General features: G+C 42.7%; 1 long non-coding RNA gene across 2 annotated transcripts; it reads left to right on the plus strand.

The window, feature by feature from the left end:
• Nucleotides 1-15,655: 15,655 nt before the first annotated feature.
• On the plus strand, nt 15,656-21,151 carry LOC113588384. 2 transcript variants are annotated; one of them, XR_004776701.1, is made up of 5 exons: nt 15,656-15,881; nt 16,016-16,083; nt 19,012-19,851; nt 20,124-20,962; nt 21,089-21,151. It is a non-coding gene; the product is annotated as an uncharacterized LOC113588384 (long non-coding RNA). The 2 variants fall into 2 exon arrangements; XR_003411846.2 differs by lacking the exon at nt 21,089-21,151 and adding an exon at nt 16,744-17,589 and having other exon boundaries at nt 20,124-20,709.
• The last annotated feature ends 3,457 nt before the right edge of the window (nt 21,152-24,608 follow it).

Here is a 24,608-nt window from a genome sequence, read left to right on the forward strand (position 1 = left end):
GTGACAGTGTGTCATCACCCCCGGCAACTGAGTCCTCACCACTACAGATCAGGTTGCTCTCAGGTGTGTTCACCTGGCCGTCTCCTTCGCTCTTCATTCCTTCTCTCAGTCTGCTCTGTCTTTCCTTCTCTCTCACCCCTCATTTGTCTCTTCTCTCTCTCTCTCTCTCTCTCTCTCTCTCTCTCTCTCCCCCTCTCTCTCCCTCTCGGTTTCTCTCTCTCTGTCTCGATTCAAATAAATTCAATTCAGTTCAATGGTGCTGTATTGACATGAGAATTATTCAGACTTATTTTGCCAAAGAAGAAATCAAGAGCATAGAATGGTAAACAAAAAAGTAAAATATATTTAAATAGTTTAAATCATATATTAGCAAATTGAAGGTAGGAATGATTATATTACAAAATAACAACAGCAACAATAACAATACTAAAAATTAAACTGAGAGCGTGTGCAGGTGGGTCTGTATTTATGATATTTGATCTATATGCCGCTGTCCCTGAAACTCCCTGGCAGGAGTGAACGTACAGAGCTGCCAGCGTGGTGAACTCTTTATGCTCACCATAGAGCAGTTTCCCCTCATCTGTCTCGATTCCTCTGTGTGCAGATCAGCCTAAGCAGGACAGTTTTTGGGACAGTGGCCCAAATCAAGACGCTTTCAAAAACAAAAGGACTTCAGCCTTATTTGGAAGGAAGACAAACCGCAGTTGTGTTTGACTGTCAGTCTCCTTCGCTTGGGTTTTCCAGTTGGGTCGTAGTGAGTTTCTTTTCTCTGTTCTTTTCTATTGGTCATATTGTGCTCTGGCACCTGGGAGATTAAGGGGTTTTGCCCCTTGAGAGAGAAAGAGAGGGAAAGAGAGAGAGAAAGAGAGAGAGAGAGAGAGAGAGAGAGAGAGAGAGAGAGAGAGCGAGAGAAAGAGAGGCTTGTAAGGACACAGTATGGAGGACACCTGACAGTCAGTCCTCTGACTCTCATCCTGCAGGGAATAGACGCGCCTCAAAGTTTAGCTTTGTTGCATCCAACTGATCACCTAATTCAATCAGAACCAATGACTGGAGGAGGAGCAGGGGGAGGGGGAGGGGCAGTCAGAACCAATGACTGGGGGAGGGGCGGGGGAGGGGCAGTCAGAACCAATGACTGGAGGAGGAGCAGGGGGAGGGGGAGGGGCAGTCAGAACCAATGACTGCAGGAGGAGCAGAGGGAGGGGCAGTCAGAACCAATGACTGGAGTAGGAGCAGGGGGAGGGGCAGTCAGAACCAATGACTGGAGGAGGAGCAGGGGGAGGGGGAGGGGCAGTCAGAACCAATGACTGGGGGAGGGGCAGGGGGAGGGGCAGTCAGAACCAATGACTGGAGGAGGAGCAGGGGGAGGGGCTTTCTACTGCATTTCGGAGCCCAACCCAAAGCACATGGGAGCCCATGAACTCTGTAAGGTAAACTGATGTCTGCAGCCTAGCCGACAGCACACAGAAGCAAAGCAACGACTGGACGTGCTGGCCTAGGAAGCTGAAGATCAGCTTGCGTCCTATAGAATAACATTAGTGCAGTGGGTGAAGGACTGAGGTGGAGTGTTCAACAAGCTGAAATAGAGGAAATGAAATAAAGGCTGTATGTGGGTGTGAGTTGTGTAAACAGGGAACTGTTTTGGTAATCAGCGATCTGGCAGCGCACAGCAAACCCTTTGAAATCAGCCACCTCCCAAGGCTGGCTGCGTTCAGAGCTGCATCATGGTGCTGTGCACAGACAATCCCTCTCTCAGGACCTGCTGTCAGACAGGCGTGTCTTGTTGTCTGTTGCAGAGCAGTGCTGTGATGTATGCAGGGGAATTAAAGGAGAGGAGAGGAGCGTCTCCTGTGAAGCAACAAAGTCTAGCATGGTGGTCCAGAGGTACTGTGGAGTGACCCCACCCAAAACAAGACAGGCCTGACGGCCTCGCACACCTGTGTGCAGACCGCCACGGCTCACACCTCACCAGCGTATGACCCACCTCACCTCACCTGCCTGCCTGCAGTGCTCATGGGAAAAGCAGTACTTCTTCCAAAGCTCACGGAAAGCAACTAACTGCCCTTTCCATCAATAATCAATAATCTCCTTAACCCTCTCCATTCCCATCAATAATCAATAATCTCCTTATCCCTCTCCATTCCCATCTATAATCAATAATATCCTTATCCCTCTCCATTCCCATCAATAATCAATAATCTCCTTATCCCCCACCAAAGAAAACCAATCAGCTTGCCTGGGACCTGCCCCAAAACACCACGTTAATGCGCTGACCTCAACAATGAACCACAGGCAATCTATCAGGCTCTATCTAAGTGGAGTCCCCATGTAAATTAACATACAAAAACAAGGGAGTGTGAGTCAGTGTTGAGGGGGTTGAAGCCCAGGTAGCTCTAGGGCATCGCTCCTCTCAGGAGCATATGGAGGTCCTCTTAATAAGGTGCCTCGTGGAGATAAGCTGGTCCCTTAAGGCTCAGAGTGGAAACTGATTGACCAGATTGTGATGTGGAACTCCCAGGAGCAGATAACGGAGGTCGTGAAGATGAGGCCTCCATCTCCAGAGCTCCCTTCTCACTTAATATCAGCAGTTGTGCCTGAGGGCATCTTCACCCGATCTGCTCTAAAATCTGCACTCACATTTCAATAGCAATGCCTGACTTAACTGGTCAGCCTTCCCAAGCCCCCCATGGCTGATACCATCAGAGGCAGCCTAATGGAAGTTTACATTTGTGTGGACCCTTCTCCTCACCTCCAAGCAAAGGGGTAACGGCGCTGTTCACGGGAAAGAAAAGGAAAGAATAGATTGACATTTCGCAGACCTCTTATCTGGCCAAAACAATCAGATATCTCGCATGAGTAGACGACCCCCGAGCTTCAAAAGAAAAAGGACTTTTTGAGAGAGAGAGAGAGAGAGAGAGAGAGAGAGAGAGAGAGAGAGAGAGAGAGAAAACACCCTGGTTTATGGAACCTGATATATCTTTTTGTTCATCACTAATAGCTTCTGAAACATCTGTGAAAATATTTTGAAACCACTTGTCCAGAGCTGACACCATAACCCAGCCTATCTGCAGGGTAAGGCATGGAAGTCACTCACTAGCACATACAAGCCCTAGTACACTCTCTTCTCCTGGGCCCTGTTCAAAAAATAACACAGTTCAGAATTGATTGGGTGAGACACGATAATGATCTTTCCCCCTTTCTGCCGATACAGGTAGCCTAAAAAAACACCACGTAGGTTAGACACGCACCATAAAAGTAAAATTATGTCACTGTGGTTCGCAGGAAAAATGTTCCACACAAAGTGGGAAAAAAAGCACAAAAGCTTTAGTAAATATGTGTATAAAAGTTGTGTTTGGCAGTTTCCAGTGGATGGTCCTATTCGCCATCGTGACGCTCAAAACAAAGATCTTAAAGTGTGCAGAAAATGACAGGCCAGAATTACAGGGCAGTGTGTAGTTTTGACGTTGTTGATAATGGGAATTGCATCACTAGTGTAAGCCAGGCCTCCTCCTTACTCTGAGAGGCATCACAGTTTGTTGTCTCTCTGCTCTGTTTTTCTTCTTCTCTTTTTTCAGCGTTTATTTTTTTTTGCTCTTTCTCATTTTACGTACACCTGTGGGAGATGGTTGTTGCATGGAACATTCTGGAAGAGAAGTCACCCTGTTAATACACTTCCGTCCAGCCATCCATCCATCCTCAGTGCCTGCCATCCACCCAGTCGTGCCGCTAATATGCCGGTGCTGCGCTAAAGGTGGATATTGTGTGAGATTAAAGGGGTCCCGCCTCCGCCCGCTTTCCCCGTTTACCCTCCTCAAAAAAAAAAAGGCTGAAAATTGTAATCCTCACAAAAATTCCCCAATGAAAGCTAATATTGTTCCTTCTAGCTCTGAGGGGCACTGATCTGACAGAGTGGTCAGGAGAAGCTGCAGGATGGTGAAATACCCCCAGAGTTCAGACAGTGAGCGAGAAAGACAGATGGAAATACAAAAGAGGGAGAGAGTTTAGCACCCGGTGCTGAATAAAGGCATTCAGCCCTAGCGAAGCACCTGCGTTAATCCAGCCCTTTGACAAATGTATGTCTGTTACGTAAGCTTCAGACAGGGGATACATTTAGACTCTTTTGTTTCGCAAAATGTTGGTAACCTCAAATTGGCGAAGTTCTGGGTGAAAAGGCTGAGGTTAAAGGTCTCTGTTAGTGTCAGTAGAGAGAGCTGCAGTAGACACATCTTGTCTCTATGGGATCTGTTTCAAGACTAGGGTTATTTTAAACAGGAATGGTAGTGTTCACTCTGAACCACATTATATGATTGGTAGATTTTAATATGATTTACATTATTATGATTTTTGGGCCATGATGCCTTCACAAATAATTCCCTCACGCAAAAAGCTACAGCACATAATCATTAGTGAATCTACTGAATCATTAGTGAATCTATCGAATCATTAGTGAATCTACTGAATCATTAGTGAATCTATCAAATCATTAGTGAATCTATTTGAGTTCATCTTTCCACGCCCTGGTTGCTCCCTAGAGGAGGACATTTCTCAGCAGTTTTATCTGCCCAAGTCGCTGTCTTGGTGCCAAAATACTGCGTCTCCTTCTGTCTTCTAAAAAACCACTCGCACAACATGCTCTTTATCACTCTGGGAAACTCTGATGTCAGAGCAGACTGCGTTTGGCACTCACCCTGCTCAGCTGGAAGTCATATGTGGGGGAGGGGATGAGGGTGGTGTCACTGTGAATAGCTACAGAGCCTGCTTCAGTAGACACTTTCAACACTGGTATCCCCCTTTTTTAACGAGTCAGTACTGTTAAGGCCTGAAGTCCAAGCTAAAAAGGCTTTACATACAAACATTAGCCCACCCGACTGTGAGACCAAGACAACAAACTCTTTCTGGTTGCGATAAGATGATGTGATTCATTTATGTTCTTTGAATGGCCATCGTTTGGATAGTTCAGAAAAGCCGCTTTGGGGGTGAAAACCCTTTATGCCAAACACGCCCTAAAACAAAACCCAAAGAAACTCATTTCCCAAAAAGAATATGCAGTAGCTAAACCTGTCTAACACAAACAGAGAACAAATAAAGTTATGATGATGTGTATTTTATCAGGGATCATGCACAAAGGATCTTATATTGCTAATAATGCAAATCTAAAGTACAGTGGGGCTGGCAGAGGTCATGTGGACAGCGGGAAACAGCCCTGGGTAGCCATCATCTTTACAGAGGACTACATCTCTGAATATCATGGCCCTAATCACCATAAACCTAGAAGAGAGAGACAGACAGAGACAGACACACAAACCTGAACAATACAATATAACTTCTGGCAAATGCTGAGGTTCATGTAAAAGTTACATTACTACAGTGTTGATCCAGTGATGACCACAGTAATGACCACGCCAGTTATGACTCCAGTGAGTATCAATCAGTGACGATCACTCCAACGACCAATTCAGTGATGAGCAATACAGTGAAGAGCACTATAGTGAAGAGCACTACAGTGAAGAGCACTACAGTGATGAGTATGAGTAATGAAATGATAATGTAGTATAGTATTGATATGAAGTTATCATGACCTAACATCAAGGTTATATAAAAGCTTTAATTCTAATTTTAAATGTAATTTTAATCAAATTTAAGCAGCTTTTTGCAGCTCTAGCATTCACCCACAACAGCAGAGACATTATGACTGAACATATTTATGACTGAACACTGCTTCATAAAAGCCTGATTTTACAGATCAAAACAAGAATGAAATTTTGACATGTGTTTCCACTGTTTCCACATGCTCTGGACTGCAGTAGTGCTTCTTCCTGTAAAATCTGTACTTTTACAAAAATCAGTACTTTAACATAAATCAGTACTTTTACATAAATGATTAGCTCTAAATAAATTACAAGTTTATGTGTCTTACTGTATTTTTCATATGCATTTGCTCTTGTCTCAGAGGAATTCCATGCTATGGTTCAAATTCATCCACATGGCGGCACAACTTTCAGTCTATCCGAAATGACCTGGTCAGAACCCGAGCTGAACCACCTGAAGTCAGAGCGCAACTGCATATAACCACAAGTCATGAAGAGGCAGCGTAATGCCAAACATGTAGTCACATCTAAGCATGCATAAACACACATACTGTCCTCCTCTGGGCCGGCAGTGTGGGCAGTGAGTGTGTTTGCTCATCCATTAGGGTTCTCTTCAGATGATGAAGCAACATGGACCACACTCACCCTGAGGAGAAGCTTTCACTCCCATAAACCCACATAACCATACCAGGGGAGAGAGAGAGAGGGATACAGGAAGAGGGGAGAGACAGAGAAAGGCAGAGAGGGAGATACGGGGACAGGGAGTGGACAGAGAGAGAGAGAGAGAGAGAGAGAGAGTGTGGACATATAGAGGAAGGAGGGAGAAACAGAGAGAGGAAGGCAAGAGAGAGTCAGTGCGAGACAGAAAAAGTGGGAAAGGGAGAGAGAGATAGAGAGATGGAAGGAGAGAGAGAGGAGACAGCCAGAGATGAGAGAACAGGACAAAGACCAAGAAAGACAGACAAGAAGACAGGAAGAGAGAGAGCAACTGAGAGCAGGTTGGAATTCACTGCTCTGCTGGTGGGTGCACAGGAATGTTCGACTGTGCACTGCACTGCCACCTTTATACAATGAGTGCTGATGAGTGAAAGGAAACCTCACACTGAACCCAGCTCGGAATGTCTCACACACACACACACACACAGAGAGAGAGAGAGAGAGAGAGAGAGAGAGAGAGAGAGAGAGAGAGAGAGAGAGAGAGAGAGAGAGAGAGAGAGAGAGAGAGAGAGAGAGAGAGAGAGAGAGAGAGAGGAGACTTATATTACTGATTTGTGTTACCCTAGCAAACTAAAGCAATACCTAAACTTAGATTATCTTTCAGCTTTTAGTTTTTTAATTTTCCAGAAGAAGGTACCAATAGAGTCAAACAGTTCCATACATGCATGAGCACACACACACACACACACACACACACACACACACACACACACACACACACACACACACACACACACACACACACACACCAGACATACACGCATGTATGCACATTAGGCCACAATCTGCATTCAGAAGCTCGGTTTACAATCCTGCAAACAAAACATACAGGCAATTTCACGCTCTGCGACAAGCTTTCAGGGGCGTTTGGTTAAAACATCAGCGGCTGAGTATGAAAACGGCGGGGAGACGGCGCGCGGAATCATGCTCCTCTCATTATTAAAGCTAACATTTGCCAAGCAAATATACAGCTTGTTTGTCCACAAACCTTCCCTTGTGAGTGCTGTGGTGTTTTGCTTAACCTCACCTTGACACATACACCCGCGTTACAGGGGCAATATTTAGACTGTGGTACTGATACCAAACGCAGAAGCTACACGGCCGATTCACTCTTCATTTCCCGGCTTCAAAGCTCAAGTGATGCAGCAATTTTGTGAGGTACGTGAACGTCCTTTCACGCGTGCGTGAGATTTTTGTGAACAATGATGCGAATGATAAGTTTTCTGGGACACTAAGTGCTGGACTTGCAATCAGAAGGTTGCTGGTTCGAGCCTCACCACTGCCAAGTTGCCACTGTTGGGCCCCTGAGCAAGACCCTTAACCCTCAATTGTGCAAGTTGTTCTCCATCACAATTGTATGTCGCTTTGGCTAAAAAGCATGGGTTAAATGCCATTAATACAAATGAATATGAAATTGGACCCAAGTGAGACGCTATTTAAAAAGTTCTGATCCTGCATCGTAATCAAAGCATGTCGTCTCTTACACAGGTGAGTCGGACGAAGGTACACGACAGCGTTATTAGTTCCAGTGGGGCATTAATTCTGCGCTCCAGCCCCGGCAGAATCCGCGCTGTGTTCGGGGCGCGCTGGCTGCGGGTCGACTCCAGTTCGCGCTCATCAATCACGCGCTGCAGAGTCCGCGCGCAGCAGCGAGCTGGCTAGCGCCGCCGACTACTTGACACGACTTGGCCATCACCGCCTCCGGGCAGTCCAAGTATCCGTCGTCTGCAGGCACTTGCATAGCTTAATATTTTGTGGCACAAGAAAGCATTCATACGCCTTCTGCAGGCGATTTATTAGCTTCTTACGTCTGATTTATTTATGTGTGACAAACCCGTTCCCACCTCTGCTCCCCAAACATGAGCGATATTTGTCTTTGGTTATTAGTTTTCACATTTTCACTTGCATTTTGATTAGGTTTTTCATGAAGCTCGCAACCTTAAACTCAATAATCGAGGTTTTTCATGAATAAATGGCTTAAAATCAAAACAAGCACGGGTTGTTACAGATTACAAGATAGGGACTGTGACATATATAAAATATTAATTACATATAACGCAATAACTGTCTGACAGCAAAGATATGGTTTAGAGTGCACAGAGCAGACCTGTGCAGAGAGCTATTTGACACATAAACTTCGCACAAAATGTACAAAAGAGCCTTTCAGTTAAAGTGTCAGCGGGAATCACAGGCTTGTCTGAACTACTGCAGGCCTTTAAAAGTCATTGATGCCTGAAGTTGGACCACGCTTGCGTGACATCTTCTCTGTGCACCGCAGGTCTTGACACCGTGTCATAAATACGTGTGGCACTGTGCAGGTATGTTGAATCTATCATTCACAATTAAAAAATTAAATTAAATTTAAAAAAAAAAAGGGAAAATTCATCTCCTAGCAACAGCTCCACACTAGTATGAATAAATATTCATCACTTTGGTTTCTGACCTCAAACTGTGGGCCAAACTATTTCATAGCCAGAGGTTCAGTGAGGTCCTAAAAGATTTATTCACCATCACCACCCCCCCCCCCCCTACAAAAGTACAAATTACTTGAGGTGAGAGTGAGATTCCTCGTCTGGTTTCTTATTGTTCTTCTTGCTCCAAATACGCTTCCAGGAATTCCCTTTTGTGATAGAGTGTGACATGATAACAGCCACTATAACCACATAATTACATCTGAGATGCATTAATGACATCACTTGACAGGGGCTCCATTCTGAGGTCTGTCTGATTCCACCTGGATATCACAATCAAATTCCTGCATCACTGTGCCGCCGGGGGGAACAATCGCTGCCCTGGTCAGGAAGAGTCAAAGGGATAAAAGATAAACTACATCCTTCTTCAGAATTCCCCAGAGAGATGGGACAAAATGCTATCAATCACCTCTGCTCTCCCACAGACCCCCATTCATAGATGTGTGTGTGTGTGTGTGTGTGTGTGTGTGTGTGTGTGGGTGTGGGTGTGTGTGCACGTGTGTGTGTACTTGGCACCTGTTCCGTGAGTTGGCATGGTGAAGGGAAGCAACCTGGGGCTCTTCACAATGGCCTACAGCAGAGAGTTTATACAGCCCAGATGCCTGCAGAGATAACCGGTGTGGGCTTATCTCCCAAACGGGCGGCTGAATCGGTGTGGCAGCTCGCACAATGAATGAGATCTCAGGAGGTCCAGACCGCACAAGACTCCCCCGCAAGGGCCAGAGCCCCGCCCATTCCTGCAGGGGCCAGAGCCCCGCCCCTCTGAAGGGCGTAGGAGATTCTGGTAGAGGCCTGGGACCCTGTTCGCCACTCACTCTAGATGGCCTGTTCGTGTTCGTTATGTGGAACGACCTACAATGTCTTTCGGTGAAGCTGAGCAGTGTGTGCATGACTTAATGGACTGGTTACCTGCAGCTCCTGTGAAGTGCTGTTCTGAACAATTGATAGGCACTATACAACCTAATTCCGCCTAGCGTTGTTGGGTGGTATTGCTGTGGTCCGACTGAAGATTCCTCACACACAGGAGGGAAGCCCGCTGACCGTGCAGACAGGCCAAATTATGACTGTGAGCCTGAAATACGGACAGTTGTTTGAACGAGTTACACGTGAGCCGTGCAATGCGCATTTCCTATTGCATTGGTGCAAGAAAGAGTTGTTAAGCAACTTCGGTTCACTGACCTGTGACACTGATGTGACACTAATGTGTTCTGCGCTACTCAGACCATTCTACAGCCACTGTGTACACACTGTCCTGCAGCATCGGTTCTCAGTAACACACACTGTCCTGCAGCTCCAGTTCTCAGTAACACACACTGTCCTGCAGCGTCGGTTCTCAGTAACACACACTGTCCTGTAGCGTCGGTTCTCAGTAACACACACTGTCCTGCAGCGTCGGTTCTCAGTAACACACACTGTCCTGTAGCGTCAGTTCTCAGTAACACACACTGTCCTGCAGCGTCGGTTCTCAGTAACACACACTGTCCTGCAGCTCCAGTTCTCAGTAACACACACTGTCCTGTAGAGTCGGTTCTCAGTAACACACACTGTCCTGCAGCGTCGGTTCTCAGTAACACACACTGTCCTGTAGCGTCAGTTCTCAGTAACACACACTGTCCTGCAGCGTCGGTTCTCAGTAACACACACTGTCCTGCAGCTCCAGTTCTCAGTAACACACACTGTCCTGCAGCTCCAGTTCTCAGTAACACACACTGTCCTGCAGCTCCAGTTCTCAGTAACACACACTGTCCTGCAGAGATAATTCCATGCATTTGCCTGTAAGTCAGTCATACAGTGCTGAATTGAGAAGTTGCCAGACCCAAGTGTATGGGTTGTATAAAGGTGATTATACAGAAGACTGTCAGGCCAATGAATTCCTTTAACTGAAGGTGCATTTAAGGATAATATATCATAGCATGCACAGAAAAACTGGCTTCAGTAAAATCTTTGTATTTATGTGATGAGGTCACTGTCCCACCACCTGACCTCTACCTTAACACCATGTATAATAAAGACTAACGTACTGACCTCTGGAGAAGCCTATAGGATGATGTGCGACCAAGGTGGAGTCCTCTTCTGGTGCCAGCAGGATCCAGGCCGAGCCAGGAGAAGGGGAACCCTGGGAAGTGTGCTTATAGAGACAGAGAGAGACTGAGTTCATGAACCTAGATGAATATGTGCCTACCAGTATTGTGATGATGGATGGCCATGCATACTGTACGTTTGTATTCAGCCTCTATTGATGATTGTGACCTTCTCTATCACCCTAAACTCATGATGGTTTGTTCCACTCCAACTAGTGGGAGGAGCCCGGGGTAAATAGATGGTGAATGATCAGCTAGACATACAGTCAGATGAGGGAAGTCAAGAAGACCGGTTGGAGACGGGAATCGGCTGGAGACTTTTCCGCTGTATTAGAAGATATTGTCTTTGCGGCTTCGCTGCCCTAGACTCATGTTGCTCCAAATCTTGTGCTGGCTAAAGATCTGAATACTTTTAAACCACTTTTATGGGAATATGTGTTGCACTGCTGTTTTACTCACCTGTAAATAAAACGTTTCACTGCAACAAGCTAAAGGCTTTCTACTCACTCCTTGGAAGGGCCTACAAGTTTAATTTCAAATATGTGATTTTTGTCAGTGAATAGACATTATATCACTTGACACCTAATACTGTCACTCAAGAGTGAGGTTTATTGTGTTCTTGGGCAGGGTGGATTCCTCAGCCCAGAGTAGGCATTTACATCACAGGACACATATTATGCTGTTTGGCCAATATGACCAGAGTGAAATCTTCTGTTTGGTCTGATTTGGTTTCAAACTTCAAAGATTCAGTTATTCCAGAAAGCAGGAAAGTTTGGGAGTGTGTTATGAGGACAGCATGTTTCAAAGCATTACTGTTTTTGTGGGCTTTATGCTTTTCTTGTGTTTGTTTGTTTTTTCTCGCAGTATAGGAGAAGCTACGTTAAAAAGGTAGATAACTAAACTACAAATTCCTCTACAAACACTACCAGCTATGTTAAAGTTACTCTAAACCGAACTCTAGCTCAACTCCAAGCTAGGCTACATAGCAAAAGTAGTCTAACTAATGAAGCTACATTCAAGACCGATGTGACATCTACCGCTAATTAACAAATGATGTTTCCATAAATAATTGGGTCTCAATAGTAGTGGAGTTATTTTCCAATCACTTGACAAGCAGCTACATAACATAATGTGTATATTGTGTACTGTGGTTCCGGATTCGCTATTCAGTGGACAAGACTTCTGTCATGGAAACCCCCCCCCCCCCCCCACCAGTCACGTGGTACGGCCTGTTGCGTGCGCGGGGGGGTGGTTCACATTTGTTTATAGTCACACCTGCACAGGGTTAATGTTGATTGTTTGTTTGTCTGTTTATTTAAATCCCTGTCAGTGTTTGCCTCATTATTGGTCATTGTTAGTGTCGATGTCCTTCACTAATTGTCGTTGTCATTGCTTATGTCTCTGTTAGTGTAAACATTAAACGCCACTGTCTCTGTTGGTGTTTAAACTGTTTGTATGTTCATGTTCACCATTGTCCCTGTGTGTGAGTGCTGCTGTTGTCGTTCATGATTTATGTCATTAAATGTTTCACTACGTCAAGGGAGTCTGTGCGTCCTGCTCTGCGGCACTCGGGCCAACGTTACAACTTACTGAACCTTAGGTTTAACTAAGATTTAAAAACTGCATAGCAAAACCTATCTCCACAGTTAAACTAATATCTCCACAGTTAAACTAATTCATCCATAAAACTAAAATATCCACAGTAAAAATAATATTTACAATTACAGCATTTGGCAGACCCTCTTATCCAGAGCGACTTACAAAAGTGCTTTGTCATTTATTTATCAAATGTATCCTACCCAGGAAGGAGGTTACCAATGAACTAGAATTCTGTTGAATTACAGGGATCAATGCTGATGCCTAGAAGTGTAAAACATGCATTCGCTCTGTCTCAGACAATGGCAAGTGCAATAACAAACAATATAAAACTATACAGTTACCCAACAGGTGCAGGATCAATGGTCATTCTTAATATTCCAAATATAGACAAGTCTTCAGTCTGCGTTCCAAGACCATCTGGCAGCCAGGACAGAGAAGAGTCTTGATGCTTGCCTTCCATTAGTCTTGATCCATGGTGTTTCAGGCCGAGCCGTACTTGAGGTTCGGATCGTTGGAGCGACGCTTCTGCCCAATTAGCTCTTGGGTCCGATGACAGGACAACGTAGTCGCACTTCAGCTCAGTTTCCTGCCTCCTGATTAGTCTGTTGTGCCTCAGAAACCACAACACAGAGCAGGGGCGAAACACGTTAACACTACAATGTGGCCGCACACCAGGGTTCTCTTGGAAGCCATCCAGGAATAGCCGTTTTGGTGTGGGCATGAGTGCGATTGCTGTTTTCACACTTGCCCAAATTAACTGTACCACAGGGTGAAACGCACCAGGGTTGGATTCAAATGAACTAAACACTGCATACGTGAAAGTGTGCTCAGAAAAAGCCTCATGTCTCCCTGGCCTTAGTCAGTGTGAAACCTGTATAGATGCAGATACAAGCCTCAGCTGGCCAGGGATGAAGTCTCCCTCTCTGTGTCTATTATTTTGACTGCGCATTCTCTTGAGAAGATCAGATGTGCGTGTGGTCTCCAGTCTAATGAAAACCACGCAGACTCTTCTAGTCTTTGGCCATCTGCCAAGACACATGTACCGAGTTTAGAAAAGGTCATTCTGAGCTCTGAGTCTGTTCTGGCAGAACCTGGGAGTTGTCTGTTATTCCCTTACAGAGGTACAGTGATAAAGAACAACTCACACTGCAGACACACAACACACACCAGCAGAGGTACAGTGATAAAGCACAACTCACACTGTAGACACACAACACACACCAGCAGTGACAGTCACTGCTCAGGACCTTCTTTACAAGGCACAAGGAACCTGTTTAATGTAAAACAGAGCACCACAAACTTCAGTGGTTCTGTCTTCAGCAGCAGTGTGGCAGGAGTGATCTGGTCTCAGACATCCTGACTGGAGGAGGGATGAAAACCTCTACAGAGGAATCAGTAACAGGAATCAGTTTTTTCCCAGCATCCCTGTGGAACACTTCTAATAACAGGGCCCTTTCCCAAAAACATTATAGCGTTAAGATCCTTATAAATGAGAGAGTGTTCCGTGAGATACTTGCGCTATCATTTAACAGTGATCTATGTATTATGATGCTTTTGGGAAACTTGGGTAAGATCCCCTGAGCTCAGTGAAATGATTCACGCAGAGGTCTGAGAGTCCAACGTGTTTACAGGTCCAAACATGTCATAAGGTCATTGTGAGTGTGGTGTTGCCACGTGTTTGGTGGGGAGAGTGAGGCTGGCTGTGTGTGCCAGACACCAGTCCGTGCTCCAACGTTCCTGCCCCTGAACTCCAACATTCCTGCCATCAGACTCTGATGTTCCTGTCCCTGAGGTTTCACGTTCCTGTCCCTGAACTCCAGTGTTCCTTCCCCTGAATTACAATGTTCCTGCAACCATACTCTGACGTTCCTGCCTCGAACGGCGATGTTCCTGCCACCAGACTGCGATGTTCCTACCCCTGAACTCTGACCTTCCTGCCCCCGAACCACGACGTTCCTGCCCCCAGACTCAGACGTTCCTGCCCCCAGACGCCAGCCCTGGTCTCCAGCTGTATTCCTGCTGTCACCATCATTTGGAAATGCTCCACTGTAATCATCCACACCAAGGGCTAACTGGACAGGCATGTGTGTGTGTGTGAGTGTATGTGTGTGTGTGTGTATTTGTGTGCGTGTCAGAGAAAGTGTGTGTTTAGGATACGACTGAAATTTATTAGGTTTTACTGCTTGCATGTGTCTGCTCGTCAAATACATTTTTTTGTCAATAAATAATTTAAAACGTTTGGTTAATCCAGATACCAAATGGTCCCTAAAGAATGTGGATTGTCCCCAGTTGCCCATCATAAGACTGTAATATTGATGTCTTGTTCTTAAATGTCTAGATTCTTGTTTTGAAACAGTTTCACAGTAATTAACAGAGACATCTCAGCGGTGCTGGAGAAGACACAAACATATGTGTCACAGGCAGGGGTAGCAGAGCATGTGTTCTCATGCAGAGAGGCCTGGGGTTTGGAGAACAGCTGAATAGGATACAGGATAACCAGTTCTGAATGCTGTGTGTGTGTGTGTGTGTGTGTGTGTGTGTGTGTGTGTGTGTGTGTGTGTGTGTGTGTATGTGTGTGTGTGTGTGTGTGTGTGTGTTGGTTTTTGTGGTTTACGAGGACTTTTCACCTGATTATGTACTGACATTTGCGTTTATGAGGACAGGGCTGGTGTCCTCATAATTCCAGCACTGTAGACACATTTACCTAAGTGAGAGAAACTCCCTCTCAAACTTTGGTGCCATGTCCTTATACACCAGCAAACCATGACAGTCACTTAACACAGTGTTATCTCAGAATTTAGTATAGCGCCCCCGGTAGTCTGGTGTCGGAACAGCGCCTGTGTGTCCCCCGTGTTAAGATTTCTGATTTCTGATTGGCTGAGCTTTAGATTGGCTGCTTGAGCTCTGAATGGCTAAAGGCTGTGTCAATCAGGAATGTAGCGACCACAGCAAACTGAACATCCCATAATATTAAAAGACTGGAAAATCAAATAAGGTAGTCAGCTTTATAAACATTTTCGTCTGTTGTTTAAATTATAAAAATGTATTAGTGCATTAGATACATATGAATGTATGAATAAGAATTAGATTTTATTTGAGGTCTTAGGAAGCCATTTAGCCCCGCGACAATATTGCTAATTTCCACTAGCATCTCTATGGGATTTCAATGTAACGTTAGCATCAAGCTAATGGGGTTATATAATTACCTCACCACACTGGCTTTAATACAGCCTATAATGACTCTCTAGCTTGAACACGGTAATTTAAAGCTTGTAGGACACACATATATACACCATATTCTTTTGATTTAGTGTGAATCTCTTAGTAAATATTTCACCTTAAATCCCAAGTCTGAATATTATTAGATTATGGTGGTTAAAACTGTCTGCTCGCTACTCAGTGTTGGTGGAATTTTACTGGGCTGGGTGAGTGCTAGTTGTTATTCTATTTTGTTTATGGGTTTCATCTACCAGAATATAGCTAATACTAGTTAATTATCTGTTCTTTATGGGGTTTACTGTACCTAAAACATGCTAATTCAGTTCTTTGTTGTTCATAGGGGGTTTAAAAGGCCGCACCATGCTGAACGTCCCATAATATTAACACCTAAGCGCACAGGAAAATAAGGTAAGGCAATCGGCTTTATAACATTTTAAGAATGGCTTTGTCTTGAAACACAACTAGAAACATTTATTAGTGCATTAGATATATATGAAGGAGAAATTAGGTTTTATTCGAGGTCTGAGAAAGCTATTTAGATAGCTTCCGCTAGCATCTCTATGGGATTTCAATGTGACGTTAGCATCAAGCTAACGGTGTTATATATTTATGTTCTTCACCACTCTGGCTTTATTACATATAGCTAATGACTAGCTTTAGCTTGAACACTGTATAAAGCTTGTGAGAAGCATATACCACATTCTTTTGATTTGTATTGAATTTATTAGTAAATGTTTCATCTTGAAGCCCAATGTCTGAATATTATTAGATGATAGCCTGTAAGCCTGTCAGCTAGCTAATCAGTGTTGGTGGAATTTTACTGGTCTGGGTGTTAAGTTTAGTCCTTCTCTGTTGTTTATGGGGATTTACTTTTCCTGAGCATGTGTTACTTCAATCATTCTCTGTTGTTTATAAGGTCTGAATATGTGCCAATATGTTCTATTCAGGGTTTATATGCGTGAATATGAGCTAGTTTAGTAATTCCGTGCTGTTTATGGGGTTTACTATGACTGAATTCAGTCATTCTGTAGATGTGTGGATGTCATACAACACCTTTTATACCTGTAGATAACTCACTCAGGCAGAGCAGCTGCTGAATCACATCGTTAGAATCACTCAAAATAATCCCTGTAAGTCTACTGATTAGTTTGTACTGATCAGTTAAGTCTGACATCATGTGTTTTTTTTTTTTGTTGTTTTTTTTTTTGCAAACTAAGCAATGCTAATTAGATAAATCTATCCCATAATTAGTCAGCCATGTACTTTTATTACTAGGCTGTCCTTATAAGACAGTTGTCCCTGCATTATTTATGTTAATTCACTTTTCAGAGTATACTCCAGCTATTCAGAAACTCATAGCTTGTTCAAAAATGCAGAAGTGTGATACATTAGCTGTAAATAAGTCTTGAGCAGATTCAAACAAATAAAGAGACTAAATATTTTATATATGAAAAGAACAAAATAAAACTTAACAAGAATATTTTTGGAAAATGGTTGCCATGGCGCTGAGAAATAGAAAACGTAATCCAAAAGAAGAAGCTGCATATTTTACATCTACTTGTAAAGACAAACATGGGTTTGATGTGAAACATATTAAATTACCTTTATCTGAATTTATATTTCTGTTTAATTGCCTGTATGTATTTACTTGTTTTACGTGAATGTAGTTTGATGTGGTGTTTTCCATTAGCAAAAAAGCAGGCCCAGGACTGAGAAATACTGTCTTAACATGTTCTCTGTTTCCTCATGTTGGCCGTGAAGTATTCAGCTGTGTCCATTTTGATAAGGGAGATTTTCTTTCGCAATACAGAGGAGACCTAATAAGCAAACATGAATGTGAAAGGAGACAGAATATATCAAGATGCCCTAAAAGTATTCATGTTTGAATTTCGTTACAATGGAAAGCTTTTTTTGGTATGGATGACATTATGTTTATCTTTAGCTATACACTGACCAGCCACTTCATTAAGTCCATTTGCTTGTATCCACACTCAATGTCCATTTTATCAGCTCCACTTAATATATAGGAGCATTTTGTAGTTCTAGATTTATAGACAGTAGTCCATCTGTTTCTCTGCATACTTTGGTAGCCCCCTTTCACCCTGTACTTCAATGGTCAGGACCCCCACAGGTCCACCACAGAGCAGGTATTATTTAGGTGGTAGATCATGCTCAGCACTGCGGTGACACAGGGTGTCAGTGAGTGTTGCACTGGTATGAGTGGATCAGACACAGCAGTGCTGCTGGAGCTTTTAAATACTGTGTCCACTCATTGTCCACTCTGATAGACACTCCTACCTTATTGGTCCACCTTGTAGATGTAAAGTTGGAGACGATAGGTCATCTATCACCACTTTATTGGTGGTCACAGGACTGCCCATATGACGCTATTGGCTAAATATTTTTTTGGTTGGACTATTCTCAATCCAGCAGTGACACTGAGGTGTTTAAAAACTCTAGCAGCACTGCTGTTTCTGCTCCACTTGTGACAGCACAAAACACACTAACACACTACCACCACCACGTCAGAGTCACTGCAGTGCTAAGAATGATCCACTACCCAAATAATAATTACAAGAACTGGGTGAAAGGGGCTAACAAAGTATGCAGAGGAACAGATTCAGTGCCATTCCTTTTTATAGGGACACAGAAGACCCAGACAGATAAAATCAATGCTGCTGGATGCTCTCATGGTATTTAATGTGCACCTTTTTTAACGTAGCCATTCTTTGCCAAAATGATCATCTTTTTGCAAGGTTTGTTTGCTGTGCAATAAAGACAGTGTTCACCAATGTTTTATTTTACTACATCTGTTCTCAGCAATAGGTGTCACAAATATTTCCTAATCATCTGATTGGAACTATTTACGATGATCACAGTTATTTGTGACCACAGCAAACTGTGAGTTGGGTGTGGTTTCATCAGTTGGATTAAGGCAAATATATGTAAATAAAAGAAAGAAGAAAACACTTTTGAAATGTCATGGGACTTACAAGAACAATAATGTTTCATCTTCTAAGTTAACACGTTTAAAGGACTGCATGAAGTAATGTTTGTTTATTTGAGCACAAGCTGTTTCTGTTGTCCGTTGGGAGCTAATAAGTATTGGCTGCTAGGAAGCAAGAGAACCAATCCAGTTTGGCCTCTTAAAGCTTGTACTTTATTCTCTGAATACAGTGGGGGGCATTAAATTGTTAATCGCAATTTATATGGCAGTTAATCACCATGATCTATTTCATGATCACAACAGTATTCTCAAACATTTGTAATTCTGTGATGGTAAAATATTTTGCATTTACTTAATACAAAATTAGTAATCTGTTTTTTCTTTGACAGTGAGCAATGGCAATATCACAGCAGAAATGGAAAAACCTGGGAAGAGGACAAGAACACTGTGGTCTAAACAGGAAATAAAGGCTGTGTTGAAACATTTCAAGCCTCATATAACCAAAGGAAGACTGGCCATGATGTGCAGAATGTCAGCAGTGCAGGACGCTGAGGATCCTGTGCTGGCAGGCTGAACAAAATATAAGAGATTTCGTTAGAAACAGAGGGATCACATTTAAAAGGAAAACCAGTCTAACTGAAGAGTTTATATTCAAAGACATGCCAAAGTGTTTAATAAATCATAATTTTGTTTAGATTTGGGTGGTTTTCGTTTACTTATTAAAGAATCTAGGAAAACAGAGTTTTCCCCTAGAGCCTAGTAAATTTTCAGTTTAAAGATATTTTTTATTATTGAAAGTGTCCAGGGATTGTTGAACACAAGGACCTGTTCCTCTTAATCGTGCCTGTCTTGGCAATGCATCAAGCCATCATGTTTGTGTTTGTGTTTGTGTATAGTCAAGTTCTAGTAAACCATCATTGTCCTTCTATTACCGTAGAATAGCCATTTTTGTGTATTGTTATGTGTGTCCTGATAAAGCAGGTATGACCTTATGAACCACATCCTCGCCATAGGTGGGACATTTTCAGCGTGTCCCCATATGCAAGCATAATGTCAGGTTGATATGTTAAGAGTTTAATTTTGTCTAGAAGAAATCTGAAGTGATATTCGTGTTCTGTAAAAAAAAAAAAAAAAAAAAATCAAATTTTCTGATGTTTCCAGCATCTCTCTAGAGCAAAGGAAAGGAGGGTCCCTGTTCTGTGTGAACTGGTGTTACCGAACGGTGCAAGGTATTTCTGAAATCTTATTTTTGTCTAATGGCCACACAACGGTGTGTGTGTATATATATTATATTTTTCGGCAAATACAGCTGAGGAAATAAATAATAACTAATTATTTACGCAATAGTTTAAAATCATTCATTTTGCGTTATTGCCATTTAAGTCAAACTGAAGACGAAATACAGTCTAAAACATAAAATGTCATGCCACTCATATGACGTGTGTGTGTGTGTGTGTGTGTGTGTGTGTGTATATATGTATGCATGCATGCGTATGCACAGGTGCTCATGACCCCAGCTATGACACTTCAGGTGTTTCAGCACCTGGTGAGGCCTTGGCGCACTGTGTGAGTTGAAGCCCTGGAACACAGTGGATAATACCGAGACTCTCAGGCCAAGCCAAAGCACACTCGACCACAGCCGCAAGAAAGAGAACATCAGAACCCTCTGATCAGCATTTGAAGCTCAAACCCTCCGGTCCCTGTGGTGATCAGGTAAACAAGAAGGAGGAATGGGGTATAACAGAAGAAAGTAAGAGTCCCACCTTTCAGTGGGCAATGTGGAAGCGGACAGGAAGACTTCAGACCTGGGCCAGCGTGGTCCCAAATCTCTGCAGTGAGACATTTTCTCTCCTCCTTTCTTTTGTCTTGCTCATTACTTTTTCGGACACCTTTTTGTTTTAAGGGAAAGAAAGCGAGAAAAGGGAGGAGGGGAAGGTTTCTGAAAATGAAAGCAAAACATGAAACTTTTAACATTGTTGTGACAATTTGCTCATCCCCACAAGGAGAAATTGCTTTAGGCAGAAGTTTTTATAGGTTACTAAAGGTTAAGGTAGTGGATATGTTTGCAGAAAAAAAAAAAAAAAAAACCTACAGTAAACTAAAAAAATAAACACGTCATTGTAAACATTCTGCAAAGATAGTAATGGAACAGCAGCGTGTGTGTGTGTGTGTGTGTGTGTGTGTGGCAGGGAGGCCTACATACCTGGGCTACCTTGCTGAACCCAACATCGTTTGTTCTTTCTCCGGCGACTGTACGCTGTTTACAGAGCAGGACGGCACCCGAATTTTGCTTCTCTCCGCTCCTCCGATCGTGAAAGAGCTCTGTTCTAGTGGGTTAGGGTTAGTGCCTTTGCTTGTACAAGCAGACAAATCACCAGCCAGTGAAAACGATGCCTTAATACTTAATGCTCTTGTTATTCACTTAGTAAATATTTTGGTATCGTCTTGGTTACGTCTCCCCGTCAGAACCATCCGATTCTGGGCTGTTGCGGTCTTGAAGCTGGAAATCTGTAAACCCTGAACGTTTTCATGGGATTTCACTGTGGCTTGGTCCACTAGTCAACCCTCAAGTAAAATGGCTAAGAAACGTCTTGCTGAGAGCTGACGTGGTTGTGAGCATCTTCTGTCTGAGATTAACTCCACTTTCAATGTAGAGTTGCAGCCTTGGTGAAAGTCATAGGCTGTTTATATTTTATTTCGGGGGAGGTGCTTTAAAATCATCTCCATAAAAGGACGAAATGAAGAAAAGAAAAACAAATGAATGCTTCTATTTCGAATAATATCTACACTTCAGAATACCACAGAATCATTGTAGGCACACATCTTTTTTTTTTTTTTTTTTTTTTTTTACTTTGGACCTCTCATTCGGTGCTCCTTACACTCAGAAGTCTGCTAGAAGTCCAATTCTCCATCCATTCATCTCCCTCTTCCATGCCCGAGTCAAGTTCACAGATCCCATCGGTGTGGTGAAGAGTCGGAATGTTAGGCCATTAAAACCGGATTAACGTTAATTAGATGACTCGTTCACGGCGGAGTGGAATTTGAAGATCTGTGCTTCTAAGGAGGCATGGATCTCTCCTCTGGACTAATAAAAGCAAGCTCTCTGGACTGAAAAAACCCCCCATTTCTGTCCCAGCCATCCATAGCCCCGGTACAGGCTGCCCAGGGCCGGCTAGGATAACTCACTCTCGTATGGGCTCTGACATTTTTATACTCGCCCTTAAAACTTGGCCTGTCAAAACTAAATGGGCCCTTTCAGGCGAATGCTGAACTCGATTCTCTTTCTTCCCCCCCCCCCCCCATGAACGTGTACACGTCTGTACATTCAAGAATTACACCAGAGCTTCATGAAATGGCTGTTTGCACAGGAGAAGGGCAAACACATAAATAAGAAGATAAGCGTCATGACTCCTGTGTTTTACGACGATCGTGAGAGAAAGTTCTGCAGAGGAGACTTTGGTGAAAAGGGCTGTTCAGACTTTTTTTTTTTTTTTTAATATACCAGTCATGTCAGATATTCCGTACCAGGTTTTGTCACATCCATTAAATCAGGCAACATGTTGTTCGAGAGTGCTTTACAAAGAAGAGTTGAGAACTCAGCTAAGGCTGCTGACAGCTGTTTATTTCAACATTAGTTTTGCTTTCGCTATTGCGTACTGTATTGTGTCCCTTATGGTGATGATACATTCACCATTACCCTGCAAACTTCACTATACTGTTTTACTGTACATTACTGCTTATTTCCATTACAGTATTTATGGAAATGTATTCATTCACCATGGTGCTTGCACCATAAAACTCACAAAGTAATATGACTAATGATATCCGCACTGGCAGCAATTCAGAGACTCCTTTGCTGATCATTTTCAGATACACCGCTTTGCTGTTCATGTTCAGACACACTCCTGGTCTGATTATGCTCAGACACACTCCTCGTCTGATCGTATTCAGACACACATTCGATGATCATGTTCACACACGCAAAAAAGTTTTTTACCAGTGGAAAACATACCATGGACACCATATCAGATTTAATACTTTTAAAGACTTTTTAAAATCATACTTCAAATGTAATTTAAGGCCAAATTTGCAGTGTGGATATACAAAACTAAAATAATTTTGAATAAGTCTTAAATAAATATTATATACTTACAGACTAATATTGAGAGCTCATCATTTTGAAGAGAGGCATAAAAACATTGAATAAACCAAGTGGGCAAGAAAGTGACAAAATCTGACAGAAAAATAAATTTTGCCAGCTAAATTAGGCAGATTTTGTGCAAAGACGATATCGAAAGCAATTAATACAATAGAAGCAAAAAACCAAAAACCTCTAGCTAGCGATAAGTGTTCTTATAGGAGATTGCTAGTGATAGCATAGCTAGCTAGATAAAGTTAGCTCTACGAGCTGATTTCTGAGAGGAGTTTAATAAATATTTGAAAAATATATATCCAGTTTCACAATTATAAAGGGAGTGAAACATGTAGAGATGGACAGTGTCAGATGAATCAGCCTGACAAAAATTTCCTGTCGAGATCCAAAGCTTGCTAGTGCCTGGGACTAGGTTTGGTTAGCCAGGGAACATTATTTAGTTAGCTAGATGGCTAAGCTAACTTGTTAGGGCATGTGCTAACAAGATTGAAAAATACCGAAATTGGTATCTGATTTAAAAAAATATATCCATACAGATTTTTCCTCCTTTAATTACTGATGTAAGTTATTCATAAGAATAACTAGCTAAAGAATAAGTAGCTAGGTTAGCTAACCTGTGTTTCAGATGTGTGAAAAATGCTAGCGATGACAATATTCAAAGTTTCTAACATAAATGACAGGTTTCCAATGTAGATATTTTAATTAGTAGTTAATGGTAATAAACTGTTACCACAGCTGACTGAAGTTTTCCTCTGTTGATGTAAAAAAGAAATGTTCACTGTTTCCTAGTTGTCTTTTTCTGCATTTTACCCCCTACACAACATTAAGTGTGGAAACAAATCAGTTATAACCAGTTTGAATAACCAGAATGGAGCTTGTCATCTTTACTAGGCAGTTTTCAGGTTCACAGTCTGATTGAGCGACTGACATATAACCGCATTAGTCAGGAATTTTATTTTTGAAATTTGAATGGGCTGATATCAAAGACACATTTCTGAAGCATAAAGGTTTACCACCACAAAATTTCAAATTTAAGACAATTTAGACTTATTAATGTCTAAAATTTATAAAATGTAACAAATGAATACTTTGTAAAGAACCGCCGGCACCCTGGATACATGTGTACTGCATGCAGGCACGGTGGACACACAACACACTAGTGTAGACATCTCATGGATGCATAAGGGAGGATTTGGTTCGTGTCTTAGGTGGTCCAGAGTGGACTGCATGACCTTTAATGCCAGAGGAAGGCAAACAGTTTTATAGACAGACAGGTTCAGTGGCTTTATTTTAAAGAACACAAATAAAATGGGACAGGTGATCTGAGGCTCATTCAAGCACATCCACAACCGGTCAACAATATGTCATCCAAACCACAATATGTGAACATCATCCGAACCATAACATGTCAATAACATGTCATCCACACCACAATGTCAACAACATCATGCAAACCATAACATGTCAACATGTTATCCAAACTATAATCTTGTCAACAACGTCATCCACACCACAACATGTTATTCAAACCATAACATATGAACATGTCATCCACACCACATGTCATCCAAACCATGTCAACAACATGTCATCCAAACCATAATATGTCAACGTCATCCACACCACAGCATGTCAACAATGTCATCCACACCACAATATGTCAGCAACATGAAGGATCCAGTTTGGACTGAAAGGACTCCAGTTTGGACTGAGAGGACTTTAGTTTGTCTTCTCAAAACTGTTTGTCTTCTCAACCTTCACATTTAATGCACATGTAGCTACTAAGAAACCACAAAAATTTGGCTATTAATAATAGTAACTTGAGTAATAGTA

The sequence above is a fragment of the Electrophorus electricus genome, chromosome 11 (assembly GCF_013358815.1).
Source record: "Electrophorus electricus isolate fEleEle1 chromosome 11, fEleEle1.pri, whole genome shotgun sequence".
In the NCBI taxonomy this organism is placed as follows: domain Eukaryota; kingdom Metazoa; phylum Chordata; class Actinopteri; order Gymnotiformes; family Gymnotidae; genus Electrophorus; species Electrophorus electricus.